Here is a 26,721-nt window from a genome sequence, read left to right on the forward strand (position 1 = left end):
ATGGTTCATGGGACATGGCAACCTTTCGAATACCACCTGCACATAAATGTTTTAGAGATGAGAGCAGTGCTTTTAACGTTGCAAGCCCTCAACGACTTTCTTCCCTTAGGGACAATTGCAGTCCACACAGACAACATGTCTGTAGTTTGGTATATCAACAAACAGGGCGGAACCAAGTCCTACCCCTTGTGTCGAGAAGCACTCAGACTTTGGCAATGGGCGATCTCCTCTCATCGGTTTCTGGTAGCAACGCATATCCCTGGGAAAACCAACATTTTAGCGGACAGATTGAGCAGAGCTATTCTCATGCCTCACGAGTGGTCTCTCAAACAATCTATAGTGGAAGAGATTTTTCTGGAATGGGGTCGCCCATGTTGCGATCTTTTTGCTACTCCCCAAAACAGCAAATGCCCAGACTTCTTCTCTCTCTTCCCACTGCCAGGCCATCCCCCCAGAGACGCTCTGACCCAGGATTGGCCCCAGGGACTTCTTTATGCCTTTCCTCCATTTCCTCTGATCCCTCAAGTTATCCAGAAAGCAACCGCTTTGAGAGCCAAATTGATTCTCATTGCTCCTTATTGGCCTCGACAAATTTGGTTTCCGTTCCTTCAACGCCACTTTTTGGTGCAGCCGTGGCATCTGGACCCAGTGCCAGATCTTCTGATTCACCAATCCGGTCAGCTGCACCGATCTATCCCTTCTCTCAACCTCACAGCATGGTTGCTCCACTTCCTTCCTTAGCCAGGCTTCCTATGATCTCTAACCCTGTTAGAGACATCATAGTAGCTTCCTTAAAATCCTCTACCAGGAGGATTTATACTAGCAAATGGAAACGTTTTTCTTATTGGGCTAAAGCCAAGAATATTGATCCCTTTACTGCTCCAGTTCAAGCAGTTTTGGATTTCTTAGCAGAGATTTTTCACGCGGGCTCCTCTTCTTCCACAGTCAAAGTTCAGTTGGCTGCTATCTCGAACTTTCATGTCGGGTTCACAGATCACAACATTATGTCCCACAAGCTTTGTAAAGCCTTCTTGAAAGGAATTTTCCTCCTGAAGCCTCCAGTCAGGAGTCCTCCTCCTCAATGGGACTTAAATTTAGTGCTGACATCCTTAATTCTTCCCCCCTTTGAGACAGCTGTTTCTTGTTCCCTGAAATTTCTTTCATGGAAAACTTTATTCCTGGTTGCTATTACATCAGCTAGGTGGGTGTCTGAACTTCATGCTCTATCTGTTCGCCCCCCCTATTTGGTCTTCCACAAAGACAGAGTATCATTGAGAACTAATCCGACCTTTTTGCCTAAGGTTGCCTCAAAGACTAATTTGAATCAAGCCATTGATCTCCCTGTATTTTTTCCAAACTATTCAAACAGATCGGAACAAAATTACATTATCTTGATGTCCACCGCCAACTCAGATATTATTTGGACAGAACAAAACAATTCAGGAAATCCGATCAACTCTTTGTTTCCTATGCTGATAACAAGAAAGGCCTTCCTGTCTCAAAAGTGACCTTGTCTAGATGGCTTTCTTCTGTCATCTCTGAAATTTATCGGCTCAGGGGAAAACAGCTGTGCTCGAAACCAAAAGCACATTCAACCAGAAGCTTAGCTACTTCTACAGCCTTTCAAGCTAGACTTCCTTTAGACACTATTTGTGCAGCAGCCACTTGGGCCACTCCTCATACATTTGTTTCCCATTACAAATTGGATTTGGCCTCCAGGGACAGAGCCAGCTTTGGCTCTACAGTTCTCAAGAGTCTGTTCCATTGAGCCACCCAGGATAGAGGTGCTAGGGACGCGGTCCCATCAAGCAAGAATGAAGGCGAGATTGACAACTTAACATTGAGAAGTTATGTACCTACCATAACATTCCATGTTAGTTGTCTTCTCTCGCCTTCTTTCTTGCGACCCTCCCTCCTTCCCCCAGGCCTGGACAGACCTTTCTCTACAAGGAGTTATACTTCTTAAGACCATACAGAGCTGGTCCTTCTACCATCCTGCAGGTTTTTTTCTCTCCTTCTTTCTTCCTTTGGGAAGTTATTATGCTAGGTGCTATTGCCCTTTTGTCATCAAACGAGATCTGGGTACTTACCGCCTTGCATCATGGGATATGGGGCTGCCTCGAGCTGGTAAAAGTGACTCTCGAGCTTAGCAAGTGCCGAGTCAGAGCCGAGGATCGGCTCCGAACCCATCAAGCAAGAAAGAAGGCGAGAGAAGACAACTAACATGGAACGTTATGGTAGGTACATAACTTCTCAATATGGTATAAGCAATGCACAGTATAAAACAGAGTATGATCTATCATACACTATTGCAAATAATAAACTAAACATATCAGTACACACAGAAAAACTTAAAAGATATGCAGGTAAATTTAAAGAAAAAGTACAAATAAGTTTTATATAGAGATAGGAAATAAAACAAAAGGAATGGAAATGCCATCGAAAAAAGAAGAAATAGACACATTTTGTAGAAATATTTATGAAGACCCTGAGGAACATAACAAAGATGCTGAATGGACACAAAATTTAAAATAAACAGAAAGGAGTTAAAAAGAAACAGGATCTAGTAATGGCCAGAGAAACTGAAACAAAATGAAGAAATGCTCCTATGGAGAACATTAGGCCAAGATGTAGTACCTAACTTCTGGATAAAACTGTTAACCAAAAAATCCCAACCGACAAGCCTAAATGATTACTGGCCAGTTGCTCTTTCATCAACAGTAATGAAGTGTTTACAGTGGTTGATCAAGAACCATATCTGTTCAAGCCTACCTGCAGCACCGGATACATTACAGTTTGCTTATAGATCTAACTACTGCATGGCTGATGCAATAGCTGTAGCACTTCATGAATCCTTGGCACATCTAGACAACAAGAATTGGTATGTCCGAATGCTGTTCTATCTAATCGATTTTAGTTCTGCCTTTAACACTGACACCCTCAGAATTTGATATCAAAACTGATCCAGCTGGGCATCAGCACCCCCCTATGTAACTGGATACTGACTTTCTCATCAACAGACCCCAAAACGCATGTGTGGGAAATAATTCAATCAGTATTACACTGAGCACAGGTGTCCCTCAGGGATGCGTCCTGAGTCCTCTGCTGTTCACCTTGTTGACGCATGACTGCTTGTTCTGGATGTTTCCTTCCTAAACCTGTTTGTTTTAGTGTCCAAGTTCAAAATGCTGTCACTTCACAAACTGTTCCCTGTTCTTCCAGTTTTAAGTTTCCTCATAACTCTAAATTTAAAATATGCTTACCACATCCCTGTTCATCCAGACTTCAGGCATTTCTTAAGATTCTGTGTGTCTGGATTACATTGTCATTTCACTGCCTTACTCTTTTAACTACCACTGAACCAAGAGTGTTCACAAAGTGTCTAGCTCCAATCACAGCTCATTGCAGGCTGTGGAGTATCCACATTTTTCCATATTTAAAAGACTTGCTCATCCTTGCAGAGTATTTTTCAAAGTGTCATGAAACTCTCACTTTGGTGAGAGCTCGCTTACACAAGTTAGGATTACAAGAGAACATTCAAAGTTTTTTTTTTACTCTTTCACACAAGATTGTGCTCTTGGGATGTCAGCTAGACATCTCAGTTTAAAGAGGTCGTCTTTAACAGAATAGATTTATATTTCTAAGGTTTTCCACTCATGCTTTTGTCACTACAATGGAATACTTCAGTATTTTGGGTCTCATGGCATCTATGATTCTCATAATACTCCTGGCATGACTCTTTTTTTTTAATTTCTCCAAGTCTTTTGGGTTTCTAATACCATGATGGGAATGGATCCCATTCCTAAGTCAAATTACGATTAAAGTTCATGAAATTAGTATTGTTTCAGTCTTTGATGTTAGCCAGAAGTGCTGTTCGCAGCACCGGCAATTTGCCCAGTAATTACTCCTTCTGCAACTTGTATGGGGTTACATGCACTGGTAACATATCTAAATATGATAGTAAATTCTTTTTTCTAAGACCCATTGCTCCTACTGTTATTGAAACTGTCTGGGTATCCTTCTTCCATATTGCTCTCATTTCTGCCTGCAAATCATGATATTTTATGGCTTTGTAAATCTCTGTACACAAGACACTGTAGTCACTGGATGTGGTGATTTCAATGATCAATTCTACTTTTGTCTTCTATTCATAGACCACTATATCTGGTTTTCTAGCATCTAGCTTTTAAACTGTCAGTAAAAGGTGATCCTTGATCCCGTGTGATGTAAACTTCATCATTTTCTATGATGATTTTTGGCTCATGTTTCCAATGTTTATCAGCCACTTCATTACCATAATGTTTGCAAAATCCCCAGTGCAATAGTCCTGCCACATTATTATGCCTTTCACTATACAGTCCTTCTGCCATTAGTATGTCACAACCAGCAACAATGTGTGCAACTATTTTCAGTTCTGTTTTACAAAACCTACATTTGTCTGTTTCTCCCACATGTTCAATGGACCTTGTAAACCAACGTGTACGTATCCCACTATCTTGGGCCGCCAATATTAACCTTTCATATCTTGGTTTGAATTTGCCTCTCCTTAACCATTTCTGCATTTGATCCTGATCAACATGAGGTTCTTCCTGAAGTTTTCTATACTTGCAACTATATTTATGCATTTTTCACATTTCTTATCTTCTCATCTGGTCCTTCACCTTATATTCTTTCTTTTGTTTTTTGGCACATTCAGTTGCTGCCTGATTTTTATCTACTTCTGTTTTGATTTCCATTCTTGGTTGACATTGATATGCTTCTGCTAGATAAAGCAGAGAAGTCATCTTAGATTTATTCTCCTAATGTTTCAAAACTTTCACTACATTTGGGTCTTGTGAGGTCTGCAGATATGTATGTAGTCCCATGATTGCAGAGCTATACATGTAATCAATTTCAAGGAGGCCCATCCCTCCTTCGGAATGGGGAATATATAATCTTGGTATGCACTGATTTTTATTAATCATTTGATGAGCATGAAGCATCCTTGTTTTCCTTTCTAATCTAGCCAACATGTTTTAGGGCCAGTTAATCACTCCAAAACTGTAAGTTAGGGCAGGAAGAGTAAATTGGTTTATAGCTTGAATTTTGTTCCTAGATGTCAGTGCTGTTTTTCAGGATTAATTTAAGTCTTCTAACCATTCCTTACAAAGTTTTACTCACATTTGTTCATGTTTTAGTATTGATCCATCATCAGTTCCCAAATATTTATACACTCCCTCTTGATCAAGTTTTTTATATCACATTCTTGTCCCAAACTGATGTTTTCTTGGTGCTGCAGCTTTTGTGCTTTAAAGGTTGCTTTTGCACATTTATCAAGAACAAATGACATATCATCTGAAAAAGTTTTGACAACTTGCAGTTGTGCTTTCAGTTCCTCATCTGATGAGTTATACAGTTTTAAATCATAGACAAAGAAGAGATGAGACGTTTTTACACTTCATTGTTTTCTAGGAGCCAAATTATAGCCATGGTCTACGCTGTTAGGTAGACAGCTTAATGGGTTAAGGGCAAAACAGAATAGCAGCAGTGACAGAAAGCCTTCCTGGAATATCCCCCTTTGAATTTTTATCCCTGGAATAATAATGTGTCATTTATCATGGCTTAATTGCAAAGTGGACTGCCACTGTTCTATGGTCACTGAAATGCAATCGATCAGTGTAGGGTGTATCATATATTTTTAAGCACTCTTTTATCCATGAATGTATGCTTTTTTGTAGTCAATCCCTGCCATACTTAAATTCATCCCCGTTTTACAATTCTCCACTATGACTTTATTTAACAAAAATGATTCTTTGTTCCATATGACTTTCTTTCATTGCCGTTTTGTTCTACTGCCATAATTGAGTTTTCTTCTAAATGACTATAGACTATGTCGGCATCAATTCCAGTGTATAGTTTATACATCGCCAGAAGGCAAGTTATTGGTCTAAATTTTTTAGGGTAGTTTGCAGGTTCACTCTTAAGTAAGAGCATTGTTTTTCCTCTTGTTAACTGGGTTGGTGTCTGTTCTGGGTGCTCATATAAATAGTTCTTCCTCATAGCTAAATCTTCATGCAAAGATGTTAAGACTTTTAAAATTTAGGTACTGCATCTGGGCCTGGGGTTTTCCAGTTAGAGGCTTTTCTTAACTTTGTTTCAGTCTCTCTGGCTGTTACTTCATCCCATTTCATATCCTGTACCTTTAAATTTATTATTCTTTCTTCTACCCTTTCTATCCATTTAGCATCTGTGTTATGTTCCACAGGATCTTCATAAATACTTCTCCAAAATGTAAATATTTCTTCTTTTTTGGCGGTCTTTCAATTTCTTTTTATATTGTTTCCCAATTCTCTATAAAACTTTTTGGGTAATCAATAAATTGCTTATTTTGTACTTTTCCTTTATATTTATCTGCATATCTTCTAGGTTTTTCTGCCTGTGCTAAAATTTTTAGTTTATTTGCGACAGTGCATGATAGATCCTGATCTGTTCTAATACTGTGCATTGCTGTTATCATATTGATCTAAGTATTTTTTGTTGGTTTGTTCCTTCTGTCCTCTTCTAGCAGTGACACTTCTTGTCTTAATTGCTTTATAATTTTCTCTATTCTATACTTCCATGATGGTATTTAATTTCTCCCCTTCCTTTTCCTCACTACCTTGTGTTCTTGTGGTAGAACTTCATCAGTTATTAGTTTAGCTGCACAGTAATATATCCTATTTACTTCTGTTATATCGCACAGATCTCTATGGACAGTTCTAATTACTGTGTTCATTTGTTTTATCAAACTTCTGACTTTTTGTGTTTTATTGACCTTCTGCAGTGTATTTTTTTAATTGATCTTAATATGATGTATGACTCCATGTGAGAAAGATTCAGTGGTATCTCAAGTCTCTTCAGTCCTGCACCAACATCCTTTGTCCTTTCAAATCCTAGTGTTAAGGTTTGTCAGAAGGGAAATCATTTGGTGGGGACAGCAAATATAATTAAATCCAGGTCTCCCCTTCCTCCATCCCCATTCCAAAGCAGTCAGTCACCACAGATGCCTCAAACTTTTCTTGGAGAGCAGTTTCAGGAGGGATAATTGTGTAAGGTGTGTGGGACACCAAAGACAGATGCAAACACATAAATTTAAAAGAAATGCTTGTACTGATCAATGCACTCAACTCCCTGAATCATCTTTGGTCCCCATGATCTCTTAAAGTTGTTGCAGACAACACCACCGTCATGCGGTGCATCAACAAGCAAGGGGGAACCAGGTCATATCCCCTTTGCAGACTACCTGTGTTAGCTTGGGATATTGCTTCACAGCACATTATCACTTTACAGGCATCCTACATTCTGTCAGAGCAAAACTCTATGGCAGAGAAGCTGAGCAGGACAAGGGCAGACCCTCACAAATAGAAATTAGATCAGGGCATCTTCCAAGATTTAATCCATCTGTGGAGAGTTCCTCAAGTAGACCTATTTGCTTCCTCTCTGAACAACCTGCTGGCAAGATTCTACTCCAGGGTTCTATGCAAGAAGGTCTGGAAGACAGATGCCTTTTCTCTTCCTTGGACATGAATGTTCCTGTATGTTTTTCCACCCTTTCCACTGATATCCAGAATACCTCTAAAGATTCAGAAGGAATCCTCAGGATTAGTGTGGTGACTCCCTTCTGGCCCAGGCATCAAGTGACTTTTGCTTCTTTTGGAAATGGCCAAGGGCAATTACCACAAGCGTCTTGGGAGACTGGATCTACTCACACAAAATTAGGTGTGTTTGATACACCCTGACCCCAGTCAACTTCAGTTGACTGTCTGGATGATTAGATTTTAATTCCCTTTAGGCACCTGTTGATTGAAGATGTGCAGTAGGTACAAATAGAGGCAAGAAAGCCTGCTACTAGAAAATCATATGTTAGAAAATGGAAAAGGTTTTCTAGTTGGTGCCAACAACATAACCTGTACCCATTCAGGGCTAGTTATTCTCTGTATTTACAATGTAAATATGAGTTACTATCATAAGGCCCACCTTACTCCCTAAACAAGGTTAATCTATTGGCTATTTCAGCATGTCTGCCCATGGAACCTTCTCTTTCAATGCTTTCCCATGTTAAAATGTTTTTGAATGGGGTTTTACATAACAGCCTTCCTATAAAACCAGTGCCCCCTCCTTGGGATCTTAATTTTGTGTTAGACAAACTAACACTTACTCCATTGTAACCAGCTAACCTGGCTGACTTGAGGTTCTTAGGATGGAAAATAGTTTTAGTGGTTGCTCTGAAAGAAGGGTACCTGAGATGCTGCAAGCTCTTATAATGAGGCAACCCTACCTCATTTTTCACAGGGACAGGGTTTCTTTGAGAACTAATCCTTATTTTATTTTATTTTAGACTTGTGAAGAGATTGTAAATATGACTTCCAATTCAGTACTAGAGACATTTTTGGTGAATATAAATAACAAACTTTTATCTTATGAGAAAGACCTAGTTGATCGTAAGAAGTATAAATTAAACAGAAACATTAAAGATTACGAACATAAGAAAGCCTTTACTCTCGCAGCCAATCAGCGACCTAAGAGGAGGAGCGTAACATTTCAAAGGGAGGACATCATTTCCGGTCCACAAAGGAGTAGGAGCATTGTTTCAGGGGAAAGTGGAGTGTCTTCGTACGACGAAGAAGAGAGAACAAATGAACATTTTCCGGATTTACAGGGAGCAGCAGATCCAGAATCCTTTCGAAAAAACTTTAGAGGATCCAATGAACAAAATTACGCCACCAGGAAGCGAGGTTGGCAGGGACCAGACCGTAATAGAGACCCGGGAGAGGGACGTTTCAAAAGAAGTAAATGGACCATGTAATCAGGTAGAAAATACCATTGTAGGCGAATATGTTGTTAATTTGTCTGATTATATGGTTGATGAAACTGAAATGGCAGTCTTAAATAGAGGTATTAAGTTTATACCGACGGTTTTACCTAGGATGTATGAGGTTAAGGGTGAAATTTACGGTTTAGTATGCAAAATGTAATTAAAAGAATATTTTTTCCATACACAAAATAAGGAAGTAAATATGAATAATGAAGTTTCAGATTCCGATAGTAATGATGAATATTATTTTTCTTGTGAATCGGAATCAGAAATCAATGCTTATGGTTTATTGGATACAAGTAAAATTAAGTTTAACAGTACTTTTATGCCGCCAAATAAAAATTTATTTATTCAAAGTTTTAGTAATGCTGTAAATTTAATAATTGACAGAGAGTTTAATGAATTTAAAGGTTTAGAAAAGGAATATAATTTGACAAAAAAATGAGTGGATAAAATTACAACACATGAGTAAGGATGATGAAATAGTTTTTAAACCATCAGACAAAGGGGGCAAATTGGTAGTAATGAATTCTAGGTATTATTATAGGATGTGTATGCAACATTTAAATAATCAGATGGTATATAATAGGATAGATACATCAAATTTAGTACAAGCGCAAAATGAATTTCAGAAATTATTAAATAAAGGTGTAAGATTACACTATTTTACTACATATGATGTAACACATAAACGTAATGTAAGAAGTGCAGGTGCAAAATTCTTTTGTGTTCCTAAAATTCATAAAAGTGTATTACAACCACCAGGACGTCCTATTGTGTCAGCTATAGGTTATTTTACATATAATTTGAGCTGTTTGCTACATGAAATCTTAGTAAAAGAGGTCATGAAATTGACATCTTATATAAAGGATTCATTTGACTTTTTGAACAAAATTGAAGATGTGATATGGGCTGAGGATATGTATTTTATATCAGCAGATGTGGCAAGTTTGTACACTAATATATCACATAACTTTGGTCTTGAAGCTGTACAATATTTCTTAGGGGATAGCCCTAGGACGCAGTATATTAAAGAATTGCTTTATTTTTGCCTTAAAAATAATATGTTTGAATTTGATGGTAATTTATATAAACAGAATGTGGGTATAGCAATGGGGGTGGCGTTTGCCCCAGCATATGCCAACTTGTTTATGGGGTTGGTGGAAAATATTTATGTGTACAGGAGTGAATTTTTTTTGGAAATATGTAGTGAAGTATTTTCGTTTCATAGATGACTTGATTTTTATTTGTAAGGGGGGAGAAATTGAATCATCTAGTTTAATAGAATATTTAAATGCTAATAAATATGGGATTAAATTTTAAGGCATTCAGAAGGGTGTTAGGATAAATTTCTTGGATATAACATTAAGGGATGACAACAATAGGAAAATTCATACTAATATATATAGGAAATTTAATCAAGTGAATTTGATGTTAAGTGCTACTAGTTGTCACCCAAACCATACAATAGAGTCTATTCCGTATGGTGAAATACTCAGGATCAAAAGATTGAGCAGTGACATCAAAGGCTCAAGTGGTGGCTAAGATGTTTATATCCAGGGGATATAAGTTAGAGAATGTGTATGGAAGTTTACAGAAAATATTCAATAATGAGCAAAGAATGATGGATGTTAGAGTAGATAGAGAGAAGGGTAGAAAAATAGGAGTTGCAAAGAAAATATTGGAAAATGAGACTATGTTCTTTGTTACTAAGTATACTATGTTTTCACAAAGAATGATAACGGTGAATAAAGAATACTGGAAACAAATCAGAAGGGATGTCCAGTCATTGTCACAAATAGAATTAGGAATTTCTTACCAAAGGGGGAGAAATTTAAAGGATTTTCTAGTGCATGGAAAATATGTAAGACCAATAGAGAAAATGCTGAAAAATGTGGAAATGAAAGGAACATTTCCTTGTGGTAAATGTTCCATATGTCAATATATAACAACAAAAATAGAAAAAATAGGGTGAAAGAAATTTGATACTATGGGAATGTATTCTTGTTTAAGTAAAGGTGTGATTTATGTTATAACATGTTCATGTAACAAATGTTATATAGGTGAAACAAAAAGATCTCTGGCAGAAGGAATAAAAGAACATGTGAGGGATATAAAAAATAATAAAGTTATAAGTCCTGTAGCGGAGCATTTTAATAAAGAACACAAAGGTGAAGTAAAAACTACGAAAGTAACAGTGCTAGAACAAGTAACACTAGAATATGGAAATGTGGAGTCATTAAAATATGTATTAAGATAAAAGGAGTCTATTTTAATAATGAAATATAACACACTTTTACCAAATGGACTGAATAAAGACTGCAACTGGCAAAGTTTTATATAGTTTTTTAACTTTAAGAATGAAATTGAATGATTGTTAGAATTTAATGGATAACTGATTAATTGAAAAATGTTGGATGTGTATATATAAGATGTGTTTTAGCAAGAAGGGTTTTACTCTGTAAAGGCTACGACCGAGGCGCTAAGAGAATCTGTGTTCTTTAATTAAAAGTGTTTTTTCTGGAAAGTAGAGCTGTTTTTCATTGGTCAAAATTTTGGTTGTTTTTTATTTAATCCTTATCTTATGCCTAAAGTGGTATGCAAATTTACTTTAAGCCAAGCTAGCCATCTCCCTTTTTCTTTCCTGTATCTAAAAATGAGGGAAAAAGGATACTTCATACCATGGATGTACACAGACAACTCAGGTACTATCCTGACAGAGCTAAATCTTTCAGTTCTTCTAATCAACTGATCATTTTTTGGGGGGGAAGGTAAGCAGAAGGGAAAACCTGCGTCAAAGCAGACTATTTCCAAATGATTATTTAAGGCTATCACCTTTTGTTAAACTCATCACAACAAAACTATTCCAGGTAGGGTCAAGGGCCACTCTACCCAGGCCTTGGTTTTATCTATGGCTTTTTGAAAAGGTTTTAGATTCTAGAGGTATTATAGAAGCAGCAACTTGGTTTTCAGTACATAATTTTACAAATCATTTTAATCTTGATTCCTTCTTTAGGTCTAGATCAGGCTTTGCTAGAATATTCTCCAGGGGGCTCCTTCCACCTCCCAAAACTATAAGCTATGGTAATTTATTCATATAGCTTATGCAACTGCAGAAGTGATCAGCATAAAGAACATAATACAGTTGTTTATGTAACCTTGCCATAACAGTAAATGTTTGAATAATTACTGCTGCAGCAGCCGCTCCCTCCCTCCATCCCCCTTGTTTCTTGGTGTGTTGTTACTGCCAGGGTGTGGACTTTTATTTTTTGTTGTACATAGCATTGTCCTTTCAGGGCTCCTTCTCTCTGTTGGCATGAAATTCTGAAGGTCTTGGCACCCAAACCTGTCTTTTTAGTCAGCTCAGTTTGAGCTGACTAAGGATTTGGATGTGAGGAAAGTGCCCTGAAGTTTTGGAAGTCAGCCAGTTGATACCCTTTGAGGATACAACCCATATCATTTGAACATCTACTATTATGGTGAGTTTACTGCTGTAGGACTGTACACCATCTATGTGTGCAAGTGTAAACTACAGCCAGCCATTATTCAGAACCGTACTTTTTCCATAGTGCCTCTAGTTTTACAATAGACTGTTCCCAGGCAAGGGCCTGTATGTATATGACATTGGTGAACCTCATCTTACCACAGTACTCTGGAAAGCTATGCACTTCCCTGCCTAACTTACTAATGTGTGTGACACCCCAGCACTGGCCCAGCAATCAAGGAGCCTCAATCCTCACCACTGGCAGCACTGGGGGATGTACACACTGGGAGGATGACAAGTACATACACAGTAAAGTACACCTAGACAACATAGTACATTTAACCCTCCCCTTGGTTCAGCAACAGAGTCTTTTCTTAAGACATGTGAAAATGACTTAACAAATTATTTGAATTAACATAAGCAAAATGTTTTTTCATAATTTGACAGCAAGTGAACAACAGGCATTGAGGTCTCTGATGTGCAATGAAAATATAATCATAAAACCAGCTGACAAAGGGGGAGGTGTTGTAGTTATGAATACCAGTTACTACAATGATAAGGTACATACATGTTGAATCATAGTAACATGTATCAATGGATGTCTCCCATTGGGGTTAAAATGGTGGAGAATAAGCTAAAGCATGATTTACTGAATTTAAACAAAAGTACTTGTATTTCAGATAAATCCACTCACAAGAACCAAGAAACAAACTGGAAAAATGTTAACCCAGAAAAAAGTCCTCAAACAATCAAGTGCACACAAAAGTCCTGGGAACATATACCAAGCAGAAACTTGCCATACCAAATAATTCTTTGAAAAATGTTCTCCTTGAGCAAGTCTTGTAGAATAAAAAATGTTCTCCTTAAGCAAGTCTTGTAGAATAAAAACACAGCTTTATTACGAAAATGCAGTAGGTAAGCTCTTTCATGGGACTAACTCCCACTTCATCAGACCATTACAATAGCAGTACTATCCACTTATTTATAAGGCAAGTTAAATTCGTAATACCAATTAAATAGTAATTACCCATTCATTTTAAAGAGATATTCATCTCTACTTGAATCACTTGCATTGTTTCTATTCAAACATTACTAATATAAAAACACATATACAAGTATATAAAAATTTAAAATACATACATAAAAATAATAACATGAATCCTTTAACTGTTTCCCATGTCATACTTCAATTTCATCCTAAATATGCACCATTCTCTTATAAACTTCATAACTTTAATTTAACATACATGGTTAATACTACTACTAACATAATTCCTATTCATACTGGGTCTCATTAACATAGAGACCTGTTCTTTAGTATAGGCTTTAATGGTATCCTGTCATTTAGTCCCTTACCTCTTTTGCCTCTTAACCTGACTATCCACCTTACTTCTGACGTTTTTTTTTGTTGAATTTTCACTAACTACTTCAATGGCCATAAATCTAAAATTATGTGTGGAACCCATTTTCAACACATGTTTGGCCAAAGCATTAGTTTTATCTAAGTTCCTGATGCTTAGTAAATGCTCTCTTATCCTTGTTTTAAATTCCCTATTCATCTTACCTATATAGTAAGATGAACACACGTTACAAATAGCTAAATATACTATATTTTGAGTACTGCAAGTGGCCGTAACTTTAAATGTAAACTCTATTCCTGTATCAGGGTGTTCAAATTTATTACTATGATCTATCCATTTACATTGGTTACACTTACCACATGGTATTGTTCCTACATGTTCTTCTTTTTCTTTTGCTTTCTTCTCTGTACTAGCATAACAAAAGGTATCTTTTTAGTGACTTCTTATTTCTATAGCAAAATACTGGTTCTTCTCCAACCAACTCTCTTATATGCGGGTCACTTGTAAGTACAGGCCAATGTTTCCTCACAATATCTTTCATAATCCTAACATCAGACGTATAATCCATGGCTAGTTTAACTTTATCTGAGTAGGATATATTTGTTTTTCTCATCATCTGACTTTCTCCTTGTGAGAAATAAGGTTTGCCCTTTGTGGGCCTCAAAGTCTTAACTTCTGTCATTACTTCTTGTATTTCATTGTGATTATAACCTCTTTTTAAGAATTTCCCACTCAAGTCTTCTATCTCATTTTCAAATATCTCTTCTGCTGTTAATCTTGAAATTCTTAATGCTTGCCCCTTCATAACATTTTTAAAAATATGTTGGGGGTGCATACTCCCTCTATGTATATATGTATTCTTGTAGCACTCCTTTCTATATATGTGGGTTGAGAAACTCCCTTGTGGGTCCCTGTTCACCATTACATCAAGGAAGGTGATATTACTTTCTGAATGACTCATCTCAAATTTTAAAAAGGTAGTGCTCTCATTCAAGCTCTTGTGAAAACACATTAGCTCTGGCTCTGTACCCTGCCATAACAAAAAGAGGTTATCTATAAAGCGTCTATAGAATTTAACTTGTTGCCACTTCTCAAATACTATCCACTTCCTTTCCCAGCTAGCCATTACTATGTTTGCGTAACTATTCGCACTTGAAGTGCCCATGGCTACACCTTCTTTTTGTCTATAGATCTTATTACTGAATATCATGATGTTGTTCTCTAGTACTTGTTCCATTAATAAGCATATAAGTTCTACTCTACTAGCTGTGTATGTTCCATCTAACGATAAGTATTCATGTAGCATCTCTACACCCATATCTTTAGGGATAGAGGTGAATAGAGAGTTGACTTCCAATGTTACCATTAACAGTGTTTCACTGGTCCTTGAAAAAACTTCAGTGTATCTAAACTGTATTTCATATAAAATTTTCACATTTGTATGGGTTGAACATCCTCTTGTTCCTGTGTTTAAAGCCCTCCCAAAGATACATAAAGACCCTGTAAACCTACCCCTTTGCCTGATTGTGTCTGGTAGGGAATGGGTTACTGAAAATATTTCAGTATGGGTAGAGTTGAGGTTGAGATCATGTTTAAATGATACACCCAGGGTGCTAAAAGATACTGCACATTTTTTACAGTCTTTACATGAATATTTGGACATTAATCCTGGACACATTGATTGCCTATTTGTGAACACGGACATTAACAGTTTATTTACTGTCATTCTAAAGGAGTATGGTCTGACATCTGTTGAGCAATTTTTGAATGAAGTCCAGTCTTTGACACCCATGGAAGTGAATAGGGTTTGTTTACTTTTGGATTATGTCCTGAATAACAACATATTTTTGTTTGATAATGATTTTTACTGCCAGAATACTGGCGTGGCCACAGGTACACCCTGTGGTAATTCTTATGGCAATCTAGTCTTAGCATTCTGGGAGGATCAGATCATATTTAATGCATCTTTTAAATGGAAAATCCATCTGAAATATGTTCGATTTGTGGATGACGTGTTTCTGTTGTGGCGGGCTAATCAGGATGAGCTGTTTTGAGTTCATTGCCTATATGGAAACTACCACTGATTTTTTGAGGTTTAGTGCTGGATGTTCTGGCACTTCTGTAGATTTTTTGGATGTGCGCCTATTTAAAAGTAGCAATGGTGAAGTAGAGACTAGTTTATATAGGAAGGAGTGTTGGAAGAATAACCTTTTGGTCCATGATAGCATGCACCCCAGGTATCTGTTTAGTAATATCGCCAAAGGGCAATTCTACAGGATGTCAAGATTGTGTACAAATGATGAAAATTGTGAACTGAAATCATCTGAGTTGGCTTACGATCTCAGTCAAAGAGGTTATAAAGGAGATGTAATACAGCAAGCTTTTAAACAGTGTCAGAATGAGAGAGCCAGTAGGGAAAAACATTGGTTTTCCAAGGGCAGTAATGAAAGGCAGCCTACCAGGGCATTAGATCAACAACCATTACGTGTTAATATAAAGTACAGTAATAATACTGGAGGTATAAGCAACATCATTAGACAAAACTGGGGTATTTTGGTAACTGATGACAAAATCAAGAATATCATAACTGATCAACCATTGTTTTGTTTCAAAAGGCATAAGAATTTAAAAGATTTGTTGTGCAATGACAGACATCAGACTAAAAGGGTTAAGACTACACAACATGGCACTTTTCCATGTAGGCACTGTAAGGCTTGCCAGTATATAAGGCAAGATAATTTATTTATCCATCCCATGACTAAGAAGGAATACTTTTTGACATGTTATGTAGATTTACATACAACAGATGTCATATATTTGGCCCGGTGCAAAGATTGCCTCTCATTTTATATAGGCAAGACCAACTGTAAATTAAAGAATAGGATTCTACAGCATATGTCTGCTATACGTTTAGGCAATGAACGCAATGCTTTGTACCAACATATTAGTAGCAACATTTTGATTTTATGGTACTACCGGTAGTGAATGTGTCTAGGAGAGGGGGGGATTTATGTAATTTAACTGAATATTATGAGTCAAAATGGATAGTTGAACTGGCAGCACATAGACCCCCAGGTATGAATGGTGTAATTCCTATAAAGCCCACCTTAAAGATGAGGCAGATTCACTATTGAATCTCATTGTCTACTTGGTATTTTAAATGTGATGTTTTAAAGTTTTCTGAAGAAGGGTGTGTAACCTGAAAGTGCTTACTCTGTGTTCATTTTGTTTATTAAATTAAGTGTTTTACAGCCTGGTGGTTCAGATTTTTTCTTTTTGTATACACAGTAAGTGCAGTTTCCCTTAAGAGCACACAGAGACCACAGTCAGTCTGGGGCTGGTTTTCTCCCTCTTTCTCCAGATCCCCAATAAGAGTCCTCACTGGCACGGCTATAGGGTTGAGATTTCAGTTGAGTGGACAAACCAAGACCTCCAGCACCCTCTCTGTTTAACTAGTGCTTTGTGTCCCTGCCCAAGTAGCTGACACACACACACACACACTTTGAGGTTTGATTTATACACACATACACACACGCACACACACACACACACATACACACACACCTGGGAAAGGCTGGCACAGGTTTACTAGCTATACCCCCTTCTGCCCAGACTATAAAGTAGTTTCCACTGACACCAGCTACTACTTATCAGCTACTTTAAGGCCCTTAATAAAGGGTGTCCAATCCTACTGTGTAATATTACTATTAATCCAAATGGTAGTTTGAGCAAGAGCACGGCTATTAGGAGTGGTATGCACAAGTAGATATGCAAGTACTCTAAGAGCTTATATATGTCTCACAAATATCAGCCAGAAAGATAGGTTTAAATATATTTAATAATAAACAATAAAAGAACAAGAAAATACTCAGTAAATCATCACAGTACCTTCAAAGTTCAAAATCACAGAAAATAGTTAAAACAACATTACAGGGCAGTATCAAATAAATATAGAAAATATCTAAACTAATCTTTACTATATTCTTTACTGAATCTAAAAGAAATTACTGTACCCTAGTTAACTTGCTTACAGAAAGGCAAGTGTGGTGAATGGATCTTTTAGCTGATGTTGTTGTCAGGTCAAAGACAGATACAAAATGCACAGTCACTCTCTCAGAGAGTTCTTAAATTAATATCAAATATTACTGCTGGGATACTTGAAGCATGACATCACCTTTTGCCACCTGGCATTTAGCATCTCCCTGTGAAAATACATAGCCTTCAGTTGTTTGCAGATCCTGGAAGTCATAAAACAATAAAACACTTCTACATCTCAAACCTAGTAATTATCTGTCTTTCAAGGCAACACAGAGAGTCTCCTAGTGTAGACATCCTGTCTCCTGTTGACTGAAACTGAAAGATAACATCTCTTGTTTATGGCCCAGCAATAAAGTACTTTAGTCACAATTATTCTTAAGTTTTGCAAGTTAATCTCCTGTTAAAATACATACATACATCTAAACAATTACAATAGTGTATAAAAATATCTATTCAGCACATACGTCTGTACAATATGACATAGTTTCAATACATTTGTAACACAGGCCTATGAATCATGTTGCAATTCACAAATGACACATAATCATTTACAAAATTCCAGATAGCTGGGCTGGCAGTATCACCTTTTGTTACATTTCTATATAAATCATATTAACATTCACAAATGAGATACAATTATTTACAAAATTCCAAACAGCTGGGCTGGCAATATTTCCTTTTGTGACAATGTATACTAACCCTAACACTAACCCTTACCCTGCACCTTACTTTAGAAAAACGCTTTCTGTAACACTACTGCTATTCAAACAAACCATGTCATATTGTATTGCTATGGTTTAGGAGTTTTTGTTTGTTTTATTTATTGTGTTTTTAGTGTAACATGATCATAGAAGTAGAGTGTTTTTTTGTGATTTATTTTTCGATTTGAGTGTTTTTTGTCAGTGTTTTGAGTGCCAGTATGTTGATGTGTTGAAATTATGAACTACTGATCTTTTGGTGTCTACATTTTGAGTGTCTGCATTTTTAATGATATGTATATGGTTACAGCACATTTGACTGAAAAAGTTTTTGAGGGGGTGGAAAATACTAAAATCAGAAAATATCAAAAACACATTTGACTGAAAGCTCAAATGATGAAACACTGTTTTTTTTTTAGTGTTTGTAGGTAGGAGTGTGTAGTAAAATGAGTGCTTGACTGAAAAGGTTATAGTGGCTGTTGTGATGTGCAAATAGATTCTCAGTTAGGGTAAGGGTTAGGTAAGGGGATAGATTAACTGTTCTGCATGTTTAGTGTTGTATGTATGTTCTGTGTCTTTTTGTCTTGTGTAGTGGTACTGCTATGTAAAGGGGTTTTAGTAACATCCTGTGTAGAGATAGGGTTAGCACACATTTGTAATGTGGTGCAGAGTTACTAATGTGCTAACCCTAACCCTAACTCTACCCTTGCCTCTAACCCTAAGCTTACACATTATGTTATTAAAAACCCTTTCCCCTGACAGTCCCATTTACAAGACGGCAATTGATCTCAGTTTTGTAGTTGGGTTAGGAAGCAATTGGGAGTTGACTCAGAGTTAGGATTGGGGAGCAAGTGATTGGAGTTGGTTCAGAGTTAGGATTAGGGAGCAATCAGGAGTTGGCTCAGAATTAGAGTGAGGGAGTGAATGGGAGTTGTTTTTATGTCTAGACTCACAGTTCTGAGAGGGACAAGCAGTTGCTACAATTTAGACTACAAACTGAGAGCTGCAGTGTCCAGATATGACCACAGGGGCAATACCAGCATTTAAAAGTTGATATTGCATTAAATCAGATTAGGCTGAAGGTGCCGCCATACCTCTATATATTTTGTGCCTGGGGTAGTTGCCCTTCTTACCCTGCCCTAGCTATGCTATGGCAGGGCAAGAGGGGCAACAGATAATAGGATTTAATGGATGCTATATTTGGTTATTATATGGCACCTACCAACAGCCTGCCACACTTGTTGAAGGCTCATTATACCCGCTGCTGCTGCTATAGTACACATTCTCATAATCTAACAGAAGGCAGTACGGTAATGGAGTTTGCTATTTATCCCACTGTTCTGCAACGATGGAGTAATCTGTTGTGATCAGTGTACTGCCCCAGTAAATAAAACAAATACATAAATAAATTCAGGGGTGGGGTGTCCCCCATATTAGACTAACAGGGGCTCCTGCCTGCCAAAAAACAAACAAACAAAAAAACTTTCTTCAGTGTTTACAGAAAGCGAGTTTCAGAGATTTTCATTCACTGAGTTGGAATCGTTTAAAGTTATGATGATCTAGCAGCATAAATCCATCGTAATAATATTATACTTCCTTATACACTGTGTACTTTTAATAAGTTTATTTTCATCTGTAAAGTATACCGTAATATTTTCCTCAGTACATTTACTGATTAGTTTATTTGTTTATGGCCATTTCAACTGCCTTAGTTTTTCAAATCTTAGTGATTAATTTGATTTGCCCCTCCTTTTAGCATAGACTCATATATAGCTGAAGCTTCAACTGGATGAAATAAACTGATCAAAGTTTTAACTCAAGAAAATAAAGATTTACAACATCCTCCACCCCATGTGAGGTCTTTAGCCTCTCCACACCCCCTTTTCTTAAGTATATTAAAAATAAATACATAAATATATAAATAAATAGTTTCAATTACTGCTTGTGTATAAATATACTGGCAGTAATTTCCGTTTGGAAATGCAGTTTGTGGAGTTTCAAATTGGAGAATAAAGAATTGAGGTGAAGATTGCCCAGTTTACACTCAATCAAGTATAGGGTGGCCATTAATTTACTTAGTTTGCACTGTGTAATTTTGAAATTATGCTTTCACAAAAGTAATTCTTTAGTTGGTTTCACAACATTCATTCCTAGCCTGAAGGTACGTATTATCTCTCTTTCTGCTATGGAACCACTAATGCATATTTTACCAACATGTATAGCCACTGTTTGCCTTTAATTTTCCCAATGAAACTTTGGTCTTGCAATTCCTGGCTTAGTATTTTGCAGCCCACAGTTTCTTTTGTTTCAGGAATTGCCTCATTTTTAATTATGATGGCCTCTGTAGATGAGGACAGTTCTCATTATCCTTGTTTTGTATATTGGCCACAGGTTATATGTCATACATTCAGATTAAATACTTGGAGCATGAAACTGAACAAGTTTTATTTGTTTACAAAGGTATTCTCTTAGGAGCACACACAAACAATGCACATGTTCTTAAAGTGCATTTACACAAGCAAAGAAACGTCCATTGACCTTGTATAACTGAGAGAATTATGAGTATTACCTGCTAGCAAGCTAATAAGTAGTGCTGGGTTTGATTGCCTCAGTTTCTCTGTTCATAAGTAGTGACCCTAAACAATTCATTTAATAAAGTAAGTACTCTTTGGTCATCCCTTTACAGAGATACACGTAGTAAACTGGATAACAAATGTCTAAAATAAATAACCAAAAACATACCTCTCAACTGTACAGATTTTTGCAGAATGTCCAGATTTGTGCCTCATATTTTTGGTGTGCTCCTCCTAAAATCTGTACCTTTCTGGGAAATAGCTGAGTATTGAAGTCATTAAATAATGACAAACATTTAAGTTTAAGACTCCACATCCTTCAGAAAATTATTATTCTATCAACTTTCTAAGTTTGTAAGAGCAATATTTAAAATCTGTCCCCCCATCATTTTACTTTGTCCAGATTTTTTGCTTCTACGAGGTTGAGATGTATGACCAAAAGCATTTTTTTTTGCATGGACTGTTAGGCGTTTGTCTGGAAGGGGTGTACTTTACATTGTGAAGATTTAATCTGTCAGTGATTCCATTTTTCCCCTTCTCCTCATTTTTGATATTTAAGCAGTTAATGTTGAGCGCACCAGGGACACAGGCTACATTGTAAAGGGGCACAAAGCTTTTTGGCTTTTCTCAGGTGATGAAGCTGCTGAAGGTGTTAAAAGGCATGGGAGACTTCACTGAGGTCATTCTCTTCCATATGACAGCTGCTTCTTGAGTCATTTGATGGGACATTTATAAAAAGAACTCATTAATCATCATGGCAGAATAACATGTTGCCTTCTGTTTCTCTTTTTGCAGCTTGTGACCTTAAAGCCTACTATGTTCACTGACCAGTCACCAAAATATTTGCATAAGGAATCTAATGCAAATATGTACTTTAATCAGTGGTCACAAAAGCAGAGGTACAGCAGATCACTGAAATCAAACTAAATATAACTCAAAACTTATTTTTACTTCAAAAATGCCAGGTGCCTCCTGCCTCTAATTAAACACATTTTTTTAAGTGCCACCAATATTTGAAAATATTATTAATATATTTCTGAAGGAGTCTAGATAGGTGCCACCAAAACTAAACCTCTGCTGCCAATGATGTGTCTAACTGTAGATTTAGCAAAACTAATGGAAGTGCAACATTTACAATGCAAAAAGGTGACTGAGTCATAATCCAGGCTCTCACAGCAATAAACTACATAGTCACGTGTCTGAGTATGTGTTTTTCTGTTACACTTCCTTTCTATGCTACTGCGTTTAATGCAACTGGAAACAATCAAGATTACAACTTGGTGCTACGGTGCTGTGTTAGTTACTGCATAACTATTAAATCGCAAACTGCAGTGAAAAAGAATCAATGACTTTTGTTGACATGAGCCTTGCTTGTCTTGCTGTAGCATACAAATTACCTACAAAACTGGACTGACAGGTATGCTAATATTTGTATTAACTCAGGGTTTAAGTAGTTGCTCTGGAAAAAAAAAGTATCTTCTTTTGCTTTTAAATTTTACAGAATGTAAATCTGCTGTTTGCTATAATTACCAAGGAGCTTCAACTCTGTTTGCAAAGAAATGCAAGTATGGTGATGCCTTTGTACAACTTATCATCAATAAGTGAGCCTGCATTCTGTTGTGGTTTCCTTTCTTTTGTGACATTTTACAACTTCTTACATCCTTCAGGGTGGCGATAAGTCTTAAGCTCCTTTTATCAAGATTTTATTTATTCCATTAACTCTGCCTCACACCCCACCCCCAAACTTTTCGTGGAGGTTTTCTCAGAGGCATAATTGAGTTTGGAAATAGGTTTAATGTGCCTGATACCAGTTTAAAAGAAAGAAAGAGAGACAGAAATAGAGATAGAGAGAAACTTGTTGTGCCTGAGAAGTGACTGTACTTTAACAGACAGGATGTGAAGGATGTGATGGTGCAAGATAGCACTGTGGCAACTGTGATACTGAGTGTTAGCTCTGAATTAGCAGTTATTGAAAAATGATTATTTCGGAGGTGACCCTTGTTGGCACATTCATCAAAACCTCCACTTTAGTCATGCACGATTTAGTTCACATAAGACAGACAACTTCTAAGTGTAGGTGTCATTCTGGTGAAAAACAGGAATGAAAGGTGAATAAATCTACTAATAGAAAGGTGGTGCTTTGTCATGTAGAAATTACAGTACATGCCCCATTTGTGCAGCTTTAGCTCCTGTTGGAGGCTAGCTGATCACCAGATGTTAAGAAAGTTGCAGGCACAGTTTTAGCTATGCATGCATGTTTGTAGATCACCCGGTACAAAAGCAAGGCAGTGGATCAAAACATAAAAGTTTAGAATGAAGAAAAAAGCCCAAGCAAAGTGTTATGCTCAGTTCTCATGTTTTGGCTTTAAAAGTTACATATTGCTTGACTCATTGCCTAAACAGTTCTTTCACTTGTGGTTTGCTGGCATTAGGTCTTATCATTGTTTTTGCCTTTTAACATAAGGGTAAGAAAGTTGAAGGAATGCAGTCTTTTTTACTGTTTATTTGTCTTGTTTTACTGGTTCTTGACCTAGACTCAAATACATCTTCCAAAGCAGTAATCAGCATCAAATGTTAGTCTTAAAAAATGCAGAGTGGGCAGCAATCACATCTCAGAGTTGACTTTCTTGTTGCCTGAATCTACTTCTAGGGGTCAGTTAAACAGCCAAGACAATGTGTATTCCCATTAGTGCATCTCATGGCTGATAAATTCTCAAGTACCTGTGTTTTCAGTGGTGCATCCTGTAGCTGGTATATTTACACTAGTTTGATTCTGTTCCCACTGGCATATTCCACAGCTGATGAAATTCCAAAACACACCTAGTTATAAATAGATCAATTGTGTTACCTTTATGTTCCTATCACAAGGTACATTTACTGGTAAATAGACTACTGTCATGTGTGGTTTATTTCCACTGGTATGCATGCCATAGACAGGCTAGCAAAACTAAACCTTTGCTGCCAATGATGTGTTCAAGGGCAGATGGATTGCCAAAATCCTGGCACAGCTTTGACTAGTGGGTCTAGGGGCAGATGGATTACTATGGTTCTAACATTGTTATTTCTGGCACATCCAGGGTCAGACATTAAAGTCTGGGCACTTGTTTGACTGATGTATCTAGAGGCAGATAGATTATCAAACTCTTGGAACTGCTTTGACCGATATATCCAGGGACAGATAAATTACTCAGGTCCTTGCATTGCTCTGAGTGGTGTTTTTGGAGGCAAGTGGATTACCTTACTGCACCATTAGATTAACTGCTGCATTCAGGGTCACATAGTTTACCAAAGTCCTACACTGCTGTGACCGAACTGCTAATGCTTTATATGTCCTGGAACAGATAAATTACTTGTCACAGCCCTTGTCTGGTAGATGCAGTCAGAACAGCAGTTTATCAAATCTCAAATTGTATTGATGCATCTAAGAATTGATAGATTATGATATTTGTTCTGCTTCATTTATTACACCGAGAGAATAAATGGTTGATGAGGTCTTGTCCCAGCTTCTTCTGGTTCACATAAGGCAGACAGACAACTTCTAAACTTATTTACCTTAGCTACACTTGTGCATTCAGGGGTCTGTATAACAGCCCTATCTCTGTGTCTTCTGTTGCATCAGGTAGGTGAAGCAGTAAGTAAACATGGATCTCTCTTTTCTGAGACAGTTGTATCCAGCACCATAAAAAAAAATCATTGTTCTGTGTATGCAATCATAATAATATGGTTAACATATTTGGGATATAAATTATGAGTTAGGTGCTGGTTTACTTTACTTGCCACCAGGAATCACATATTTCTTTCCTTAATAACCAGCCATCAGGCATTGTGTTATAGGTACAGCCATTGTCTGTTACAAAGAAAGGACAAACTTGCAATAAAACTCCTGAATTTGAATCACTGCCATTGCAAACATTTCACAAGAAAAACAATAGTAGTTTCACCACTGTCTCTGCACATGATAAAAAGGAATACTATATGATCTACTGATTAGCTGACAGCATGGATAATGCTTGTCATTTTTTGTTTTACCCCCCATTCTAGGAACATGCACATGGCATGCAGTAGAATCAAACAAGGGATAGGCATGTTTACTCCCTTCTACAACTCCTGATTGACTTTTTGTAATGTGCTGCTATAACACATTTCCTGGGAGCCGACTCTGACTCACTGCTTGGAGTGAGTCATTTCTGAAGCAGAATTTTTTAAATTTATTTGTGGTGCTCTGGCTATCAGCCATATCTACCTGAGTCCTGCTCTGGCTATCAGCCATGTCTACCAGAGCCCTCTTTATCCCCTCAGCATACCTCTCAACTGCTATAATTTAGATATAGCTCTATGATTTTGTCCCTTGTTCCTCCTAGATTTACTGATGTTCCTTATAATGTCAGACCTGTTTATGGGTACATACCTTATAAAAAATAAATAAATAAACTAAGCTTATACAAACATTCCCTGTCACCTCTCAAATGTTCCTGTTTTGGAGGAATGTTCCTATTTTCAGACCTGAGTTACCCCTGTACATGATGCTCTTATTTTTGGAAGTTATGTTCCTATTTTCAGGATTGATTTACCCCTTTACACAATTTTCTGAATCTCCCTAATCCCACATGATTTTTCAAGCTGTCTAGTATTCAAAAAACTATACTACATGACCACCGTACTAGTGGCACCAACAATTTAAAGAAAGACGACACATCTTACCTCCCTTATCTTAGCTCTCTTTTTCGGAAGCAAAAATAAATGATCTTGTGTGGTAGAATTTTGCAGTACTGTTTATTAAAGTCTATAGATTTTCCATTGTCTCTTTGGTAATATGATTATACTTTTCCATTGTTTTGTCGCTCTTTGTTTTTAAATGTATTTCTGAATAGTATCTCACATTCCTACTGGAGGCGGAAAGACTTGTGTGTTGTTTGGTATTTAAATTTTATGCTAATTATATGTCAGATTTTTGAATGGCTGTACCTACCTTTCAAGGGCCTTTGTTCCTATTTTTGATATCTACAGATTGAAAGGCATGGCATGGCCCAGTATATAAAGACCCTATGTTGTGAAATATAAGAAATGCATTCTTCTTTCTGACCCTCTGCTATGATTTTTAATGCTTGGAGGTTGAAGAATATTTCCCTTGATCTCCACCGGGGAATAGTAGCTCATAGCTTCATAGATCGTTACTAGGCATGCAGGCCAAGAAACCATTAATGAGCCTGTACTCAAATTCTTATTTGCCCCAAAGCTTAAGCTAAGTGACATGCCCAGAGTCATACAGTAGGCAAGTGAAGGCTGAGGGAATCAAACCCTGTACCACAGGAAGTAGTTTATTAACAGCTCATAGCCCTAATCCTTAGATTTAAAAAATAAGTTCATAAACTGCTTTTCCCTACAAGTTAGAGTGGTTTAAGCAGAGGCCTTGATGAGGTTTAAACTTGTGACCTATGGTTTATGACACCAATGCTCTAATCCCCAAGTTCATCCTCTTGAGAGTGCTGGGTGCTCACTTCCCACTCCCTCAGACAACTTTTCAAGCATCTTATTTACTATTTGATCCTGGCACATGTGGATCATAGTCAGGGCTTTATCCCTGCACTCCACATAATAGTGATCCCTAAATCTAAATTTTCCCTCATACCTTTCTTGGGTAAGGAAAGCAGTCATCTGCTGCTCAGTCCTTCTTCCTCTGGCTGACCCTTCAGTGTCCAAACTGATGATGAGCTTGAATTCATCAGAGGCAGAG

At 37.2% G+C, this 26,721-nt stretch overlaps 1 protein-coding gene across 4 annotated transcripts in view; it reads left to right on the forward strand.

Annotated features, from left to right (window-relative positions):
* ARHGAP9 (Rho GTPase activating protein 9) overlaps positions 1–26,721 on the forward strand; it is a 1,328,608-nt gene that overhangs the window by 555,008 nt on the left and 746,879 nt on the right. Inside the window, exon 1 of one of the 4 annotated variants that reach the window (XM_044083616.1) lies at positions 22,237–22,404. The exons of the other annotated variants lie outside the window; for them this stretch is intronic. The gene's annotated coding sequence lies outside the window, so the exon portion shown is untranslated. Of the gene's footprint in view, positions 1–22,236; positions 22,405–26,721 lie in introns of those variants that run through there. 4 annotated transcript variants of the gene reach the window in all.

Source organism: Protopterus annectens, chromosome 9.part0 (assembly GCF_019279795.1).
Source record: "Protopterus annectens isolate FY-2018-M chromosome 9.part0, PAN1.0, whole genome shotgun sequence".
In the NCBI taxonomy this organism is placed as follows: domain Eukaryota; kingdom Metazoa; phylum Chordata; order Ceratodontiformes; family Protopteridae; genus Protopterus; species Protopterus annectens.